We start from the raw sequence: 9434 nt of genomic DNA, 5'->3' as shown, positions 1-9434 counted from the left end.
CTTGGAAAGAGGTCTCTAAGGCATCCTCATCAGCCTCGATATAACGGAAAGAGGAGAGTTAACTAATGATAAAATCTTCTTCACCCGAGACAATGACGAGCTTGTCATCGATAGCAAACTTCATTTTTTGATGCAAAGTAGAAGTCACTGCCCCAGCAACATGTATCCATGGACGTCCCAAAAGGCAGCTATAAGCGGGATTTATGTCCATGACTTGGAAATTGATGGGGAATACATGCGGTCCGATCTGGATTGGTAGCTCTACCTCCCCAACTACTGTCCTTCGAGAACCATCAAATGCTTTTACCACAAGTGCACTAGGTTTCAATTCCGAACCTTGGTAAGATAATTTAGCAAGCGCCCTCTTTGGTAGAACATTGAGGGACGATCCAGTGTCAACTAAAACTCTGACCAGAGCATCTTCTTGGCACTTTATGGATACATGTAAGGCGCGATTGTGATTCTTCCCTTCCTTGGGTAGCTCTTCATTGCTGAAACTTAGAGTGTTGCAGGCTGTGATATTGGCGACCACTCCATCGAATTGGCCAACCGTTATATCTTGGGTAACATGAGCTTGAGAAAGCACTTTCAGTAGAGCCTCCCTATGAGCTTCGGAATTTAGAAGAAAAGACAAGATAGATATTTTTTACGGTGTCTGATGTAACTGATCAACTATCTTGTAGCCGCTTTTCTTTATTATTCTTAGAAATTCACTCGCTTCATCTGCCTGCACTGCCGGCTGTGCCCCTCCATAATCTGGGGTAGGATTTGCAATTGTTGCTTCCCTGGTTGGTTCTTGAGGGTTTATATTAATACTGGAAGTGTAAATCCGACCGCTGGGGGTCAACCTGCTCGAACCTGCGATGTTAGTGATATTGGCGTCAACATTCTCCAAGCCTTTCTCACTTTCAGCAGCTTTGGGTTTTTCATCTACCACTCCATCTACCACAGTTATGTCATACTTCCAGGGTACCGCTTTGGTGCTTTCAAAAGGAAATGGGGTAGGCATACAAACTACCACGGGTGATGGATGAACAACATCTTTTCTATGATAAGTTATCTCAAACGGTTCTGGTAGATTGAAAACGGGTTCAATGACTGAAACTTCCTCGTTTGTTGTAGGACCACAAACTTGCAAAACACCTTGATCCATTAAGTTTTGAATATCAGTTTGTACCACTTTACATCCCCTTGGATGAACGACACATTCTTCACAGTTGTCGTGACATGTATCAATCAATCTAGCTCCCACCAATCTTGCATGAAGTGCTAGCAATGGAGTTTTAACATCTTCAACATTTTTGATTATACAAACATTAGAAGCATCCTCGATGGCATTAACGTCACCATGCGCCGGCAGAGGGTTACTTTTTACGTTGGGTCCGACATCCCGAAATGAAAGAAGCTTCTTCTCAACCAGCTCTCGTACAATATGCTTCAAAGCATAACATCCCTCTAAATCATGCCCAGGGGCACCCTCATGGAAAGGACAATGGGCATCTGGATTGTACCATGGAGGTAAAGGATTTGGTGGAGGACCCAAAGGTATGGGAGTCACCAACCCTTTTCGCAATAACGATGGGTACAACTCAGTGTATGTCATAGGGATTGAAGCAAACGGAAGTCTACCTCTTTGTACCCTATTTTGATTTGGAGGATTTTGTGGACGAGGAGCCTGTGCTCTTGGCTGTTGATAAGCAGGTGGTGCGGGCGCTTGCTGGTATACTGGTGCTTGTTGAATAGGTTGATAGACAGGAGCTTGTGACTGGTTGAAATTTGGTGTGATTGCTGCCACATACGGTTGTTGAACATACTGCACTGGATAAGTTGGTTGTTGCTGAGCAAATTGATGTTGCTTCTTCCATGAAAGACTCCTTCTTTGACTGGTTGACACTGCATTTGTTTCACCCTCTTTCTTTCTTTGAAAACCTCCGGTAAACTTTTTGGAATTATTACCAGATGTTTCAGAGGTGGTTATCATTTTTCCATTCTTTAATCCAAGCTCGACCTTTATGCCCACGGCAACCAAGTCAGAGAAGCTTGCCGATACACTACTAACCATCCTTTCATAGAACATAGGTTTTACTGTATCCATGAACCAATCTGCTAACTCCTTCTCAACAAGGGGTGGTTCGACTTGCGAGGCCACTTCCCTCCATCCATGTGCATATTCCTTAAAAGACTCGTTATCTTTCTGGGACATGTTGAGCAATTGCCTCTTATCTGGGGCCATATCCATGTTATACTTATAATGTTGGATGAAAGCATCAGATAAGTCTTGGAAACAATGAATTCTACTTTGATCAAGGCTTAAGTACCACTTAGAGGGAGCATCCCTCAAGCTGTCTTGGAAGCAATGTATCATAAGTTTATCGTCCTCTACGTGCGCAACCATTTTTCGATAGTACATAATAAGGTGACTTTTAGGACACCAGTGGCCCTCATACCTATCGAAATTTGGGGTCTTGAATTTTGCAGGAATCATAAGACCTGACACTAAGCACATCTCCTTAGCAGTAGCACCAAATACTTGGTCACCTTCCATAGCCCTTAACCTTTTCTCAAGAATCTGGAAATTCTCTTTCATCCCTCTTATGTCTTCCTGCCTTTCATCATCTTCTTCTGAAAAGTCTGGAGCATGTTGTTGATCCTCAAAATAAGGTTGCACATGTGGACGAACGAGAGGTGGTGCGAACGTGTGGACCACGGGATGAGTTTCATTGATGGTTGGTAGAGGAGCCGTCTGCTGAGTGGATTATGCAAAACCAGGGGTGCCTTCAACTGGAGGTGTGAAACCGGGAGGTAAACCATAGGCTGGCCAGGTGGTTGGTATTGTCCTTGCAGGTTAGGGTTCAATCGTAGCACCAACGATTTCTGAAATGACCGTCGTTTGGGTGTCCAACTTTGCCCTGATGACCTGTAGTATCTCCATGACTTGACCCATGTTTCCTCGTAGGTCTTTGAGTTCTGAGCTTACTCGCTCCAATTCTTGTTCTTGGCCCGCCATTCTTCGACGAGCGTTGGCTCTGGTGTTGTAGTGGTGTTGAGGACTCAGTGTGTAACAACTGATAGAGAAAACAGAATGAGTTTTTATTTATTTATATGGAGAAAGCATGAATGTATGTATGAATGCATTTTATGTTTATTTATTTTTAGGGATTCTTATAAACTTTGCAGTTGTTGAGCACGCACTTTGAAAGTAATGTGAACAGAAACAGAAAACAATAGTCAGAAGCTGATTCAAAAATTCAATACCCATTCATTCAATGAAGCCAAAGAGTACGAAGTACACAGTCAAAGTGGGTACAAAACATTAAGCCAAATACAAAAATTGGAAATAACACGAAGCAAACAACTTAAAGAGTCCTCTTAGCAACTCGCTCTTTGTGCGCCTTCAATTCTTCTTTGAATCTTCGCATCATCCTTTCGCAAAGCAAAACAAGGTCACGAGCCGAAGGATGAGTGTTATTTTCATCCATGTCCTCTAGAGAATTTTCTAATTTCCATGGTAAGTCTATGGCCACGCCATTACAAAACTCTATGAGGTTAGCCAACTTCGTACGGTATGCATCAAGACTTGGTTGCAGAAGGTTGATGGTGCACTCATACTCATCCAATATCTCATTCAAATGCTTCCTATGATTTAGCCAACCCATGCTTTGGCTCTTCAGAGACTCATATTGTTCCTTCCAATAACTAGCTAGCTTGTTGTTGGTATTCAACTCATCACACTTCTCTTCCCAGGCTTTAGGACATATTTGAGAGGTTCTTTGGGCTTGTTCCTTAAGACGTCTTTCACGCACCACTTCAGCTTCGGAGCTTCGAAGTTGCTCCTTCAGTTCTTGTATTTGGGCTTCAAGCTCCTCTCTTACCTCCTTCTTTTGCTTAGTGGCTAGGTCCCACCAACGCTTCCACTCTTGTCCATCTCTTTTAGCCTTAGCTAACTCATCACGGAGTGAACCTAATCCACTATCAGCCTGATCTAGGCACTCCAAGACTCTTTCCTTGAGATCTTGCTCAATTCTGTTCTTCTTACGACTCTCATCCAAAAGTTCCTTCCTTTGGTTACTCTTCCTTTTGAAAATCATATTTTTCCCAGTTTCTTTGTAGAGTTCAGATTGCAGATCATCTTTCTCCTTTCCAAGTTTAGCTACCATGGCTCGAAGTTCTTCCGTCTCTTCAAGAGAAATAGGGACTGGTTCTGGTGAAGTAGACCTTAGAGGAATCTCTATAGAAAAAGGGAGCTTCACAACTTTGATCCTCTCCGAGATCCATTGCTGATAAGGAACCCTTGCTGCATCATTCTTCTTTACTAATTCTGTTCCTTTGGTATGCACCTTTTCCCAAGATCGAATGATATTACGGAGGAGAAAAGGATCATCGGTTCCCATATCATTCAAAACCATCTCTTCTAAATCTTTATCACCGGGCTTCCCACGCATAGGGTATCCAAACTGTCGCAAAGCTAACATGGGGTTGTAGCTGATGCAACCTTTAGATCCTATTAGGGGTCATTTGGGAAACTACCACAACTGATAATGATTTCTTCAACATTCAGCTTGTGTCGGTACCAAATGATATCCTTACTAGACAAAGACACCAGAGTTCTTGCCCACTCCCCAGTGGACATTTCACTGATGTGATCATTAGGCTTGAACACATATGAGATAAGCCAATTATAGATCAATGGAAGGCAACATATTAACATTCCATTCTTCTTTTGATGTCGAGTATGCAAAGTATGAAAAGTGTCAGCTAGTAGTGGAGGAACCAAACTTTGTTTATCCTTCCAAACGGCCCAAAAGATACTTATGGCAGCTGAATCTATAAAACCTTCATGGGTTGGGAACAATACTAGCCCATATATGAGAAAAGCTAGTATATTTGCCAATGCATCCCAATGATGTATCACAAACAACCTTTCTGCTTCTTCTTCTAGGTAAGCCCTCCAAAAACCAAAGAGATTCTCCCTTTTCTTCCAATTAGCCAATGCATCAGATATGGGGATGCAGAGGGCAAGGGCTAGCATCTCTACCTCAGGTACCTGACCAATCCTATTATACGGTGTCCTTCCTTTCATAGAAAATCCCAAGATCCGGTCGAATTCCTCCAAGGTTGGAGTCAACTGAAAGTCTTAGAATAAGAAACTTCGAAGCGGAGGATCATAGAACTGAGCTAAAGCGGTGATGGCTTGTGCTAGCAACTGCGTGTTCAAAAATTCCCTGAAAACAAAATTTTGTATGAGTGTCATGATTTTATGCAAATGATCATGAATGCATGGTATTTGGTTTTGGGATAAGGTAACTAAAAACACCCTATTTGGTAGGCTTCTTAATAGATAGTTCTAAGTTGGTTACCCATAAACCCACTTACAGGATAGTTTCTACGTTTTTGATAATGTTCCCAGAGTCATGGACCATAATCGTATCAACATCATGCAATAGGCTAGCCGCTTTATGACAAGAGTGACGAAAGGTCTCTTCTGAGCGGGGTTTTCATATTGGGTGCAACAAGGAGAGGCCCTTGGAGTCCAACATTACGCAACCACCAAAGCAGAAACTGGTTCTAAGAGGGGCTCCTAGAGTCATGGACCCTTCATGAATCAACGTCATGCAACAGGCTAGCTGTCTTATAACGAGATCTAGATACAAGTCTACTCTAGGGGAGTCTTCATGCTAGGCACGCAAGGAGTGGCCCTTGGGGACTAACACTACACAACTTCCAATTCTAAACTTATGTGTTCTCTCTTCTTTTTCCAAAGCTCGGGTGTAGAGCTTTATTCATGATATCAAAATCCCAACACCCACACATAGATATATATACAGATATAAAAATGCAATAAAACAGAGATAAAGAAAGCATATAACAAAGGAAGAAAAATAAACAAACAAAGCTAACACACATACGAAAACTTAACTGAACTAGGGTTGACTGACTTAGGGATGTTCTTGTCCCCGACAGAGTCGTCATCTGTCGCACCTCGAAAAATGAGAACACGACTTTAAGCGAAGCGCAATCGCACGCTCGCAATGATGGACTGAACAGAGTCGCCACCGAACTTTATTTATTCCTAAAAAGGAAAGGGGAAATATCGATAAATCCCAAGAAAGAACGACAATGATTATGGTCGTCGCAACCAATATCAGGGTTCGGGAGTCGGTTATGCAAGGGGAATGTATTAGCACCCCTCACGTCCGTTGTATTCAACGGGAACCGTTTAGTTAGTTTCGTTTTGAATGTTAGCTTATGTTAGTCTTCTCAAGTTATTATGAGGGAAAGAAAGAATAGACGAAAGGAGAATGTTTTTTGGATTTTTCGACGAAGGACTAAACCTAAGTTTTTTATTAATGGGCCTGACAAGATTTACAAATCCTGCTCCTACGTATCTCAATAGAGAAGTCAAGGCTTAGTTCTGGGTAGAAAATGTTTGTATGTTGGTCGATTTTAGCGAAATCTATATTGTATTAATCGATGAAAAACATTATTTTACCCAAAAACAGATGAGGAGCGGACGTATACCACACATCGAACGGATTTACAAATCAACATTCGGAAAAACATCACTTATCTCGACTCAACAATCGTGGCCGAAACATTGTTTTGTATCAACTTAAGACAACATGTATTTCTTTTATGAAAAAGGTTTTTCCTAATTAATCGCACGGCGGAGAGAAAGAGTTTGATTGGTTGGATTTATTTTGAGCAATGGCGAGAACTTGGATGAGCGAGATATCCATCTCGAATCCTAGTCTCAGGAGTGCACGGTATACACCATGTTCCACTTCCACCTTTATTAAAAGAGTGTTTAATAAAGATTAAGTGTTTTGAATTTGATTGAGGAAGGGGTTTGAAGAAACCGCATTGACAATTTTAGTCAATGGCGAGAGCTAAGATAGGCAAGGCATCCGCCTCGAATCTTAATCTCAGGAGTGCACGGTATACACCATGTTCCATTTCCATCTTTATTGAAAAAGTGTTTAGGTAGGAATCAAGTATTTTTTGAGTTTTGAAAGACGAATATTTAAGAACGAGACATGAGCCCCGAGATTAATAATTCAGGGTTCCACTAGAATGCTAGATTCCAATGGTCCTTTTTCATTCGAATTATTTAAGAAAATTATTTAATGGACAACAAACACTTGATGAGAATCAAATGTTCAAAGGGTTATGCCAGAATGCTTGATCCCGACGGCCCTTATTTTGTCCAAGTTAATTATTAAGTGTTTTAAGAATGAAAGAAAAGAATGAACGGTTAATCCAAAACGTGAGGCTCAGGACTGATCATTCGAGGGTTCCCACCGGAATGGAAGATTCGAATGGTCCTCTTCTTTCGTGTTTTTTTAAAAAAGGAATTTAATAGAGTTGCAAAGATAGTTTAAAAAATAAAATAAAATTATAGGGATAAAATTAATTTTACAATTTTATATATATATCGAATTAATTTATATATATATAATCGAGTTCCCACCAGAATGCTAGATTCCAATGGGAGGAAATGAAATTAAATGTTGAAACTACGGAAAGTTAGTGAAGTTTAAATCGAAAATTTAGTGAATTTGAATGTGATTATTTACATGTGTAAAGGTATGAACATAGATACTAATAACCTAATTAGATTAACTAACACATGGAAATCAATTAACCGTACAAAATCCCATATAAAAAAAAGTCAATAATTAAGAAAATCTAAAGAAAACTAAACATTTAAAATCTAAATATCTAATTAACGATTAAATTAAATTAATCAAATTAAAATAAATAGTAAGAAGTTATAAAAAAATTAAATGAAATAGTAAGCATAAAAAATAAAAATATGAAGATGTGCTACTCCCAAGTATCAAACCCATCCCACTAAGAAAGTGAAATCGCTCTCTCTCCACTCGGCCAATGGTGGTCATTTGCTAAACCAACCAAAAGATTAGGCATATCACAAAAAAACGAAACAAAGCAGAAAAAGAAAAGAGTGGAAAGTCATAATGGGCCACGAAGTGTGGATCCTAAAAATAAAGCCCAAACAACGTTTGGACTGTGCTGAAATCGGGTCAACCAAACATTAACCAAAAAACTGGCCCACATGGAGGTGAACATGGGAATCCAATGGACAAACCCTAGCCGCATGGTTGTTGGGTGTATATGACGAGGCATATCATCATCAATGCCAGTAGACAGCAGTTAATGAAAAGCTGTTTGCAAGGTGAAGCCAAACAACTTTTAATGATACGCCATTCACCTTCCCAACAAATGAGCTTAAATGGTCTTAAACGTTAATCAAGAATAAACATTCCTATATATTTTTTAAAACATATTCCACTCAAAAGAGGAACCGAAGGTCATAAACGAAAATAGGAATGTTACAGAGTGCGAAGCGAAGAAGATGAACGGTAAGAGAGATTGACGGGAAGAAGATGGTATTTACCTATTCGCAGAGATGACAGCGGCGATGGAAAGAGCAATGTCGGATCGTCTTCTTCAAATGCCTTCCCTCATTTTGTATTCTCCTCGCCGTCTCTGAAAATACCGTTCCTAGGGTTTTTCGGCCGTCTCAAAAATTCCTTCTTCGTGGTCGCCCTCTCCTCTTTTTATACTCAGCTTGCTAGGGTTTCAGATTCGGCTTATGGAGATCAAAAGGGCATCTCTGTGAAATACTTTAGGGTGCTCAGTTTGTTTGCCCTATTTAAAGTTTGATTTGGAAACGATAATATGAATCCTACACTTTCCCCTTTTGAATTTGTCCTAATCCTTTTTGGGTTATTTGTTGAATCTTAACGCCTTGCTAATTTATTTGTTTTTTACTGCAGTGAAAACCGATGAGAGTAAAAACTCTAATTATCACAGGGATTTTTTATCGTGAACACGGTATCCACGTTTTTCACTTTCTTCAATTATGCAGGGTAGCTTCAGTTTCTGTTTTTTTCTCTAAAACATGCTTCAAAATTTTCTCTGCTTGCTCAGGCTTGGCTTTGTAGATGGGGTTAACAGACTCTAGAGTAAATTCCATGCCAGATATTTGACACATGAGCGAGATCAGCATGCAACACTATCTTGCGAGTTTGACGGTTGCATCTGAGAAGTCATTTGATTTGAAGCACAACTGAACCATGCATCTCAAACAGAACCAACATGCCAGGGAAGATTCTTAAAAATGAATGAATGATCTTATTCTTGCTCTTCTTCCTTTCTAAGTACTGATTCTTGGTTATCTAGTTTTGATAATGACCATTATGATTTGGTTTAATTTTGCAGGGCCACCGTTGTGTTTGTTGTAATGACCAAGCCTGTTGGAATGCATCAAGACCTTTATCTTTGACCATTATCAAACACAAGAATCGATCCAGACCAGAGGATACAAATAGGAGCAAACATGAGTTGACTCTGTCATGAACAAGAGTTAATGTGTATCTTGTAAGGTCAGACAATTACTTGATGAGAGGAGA

Source organism: Lathyrus oleraceus, chromosome 6, assembly GCF_024323335.1.
Source record: "Lathyrus oleraceus cultivar Zhongwan6 chromosome 6, CAAS_Psat_ZW6_1.0, whole genome shotgun sequence".
NCBI classification, from domain to species: domain Eukaryota; kingdom Viridiplantae; phylum Streptophyta; class Magnoliopsida; order Fabales; family Fabaceae; genus Lathyrus; species Lathyrus oleraceus.
This window is presented reverse-complemented; position numbering follows the sequence as displayed.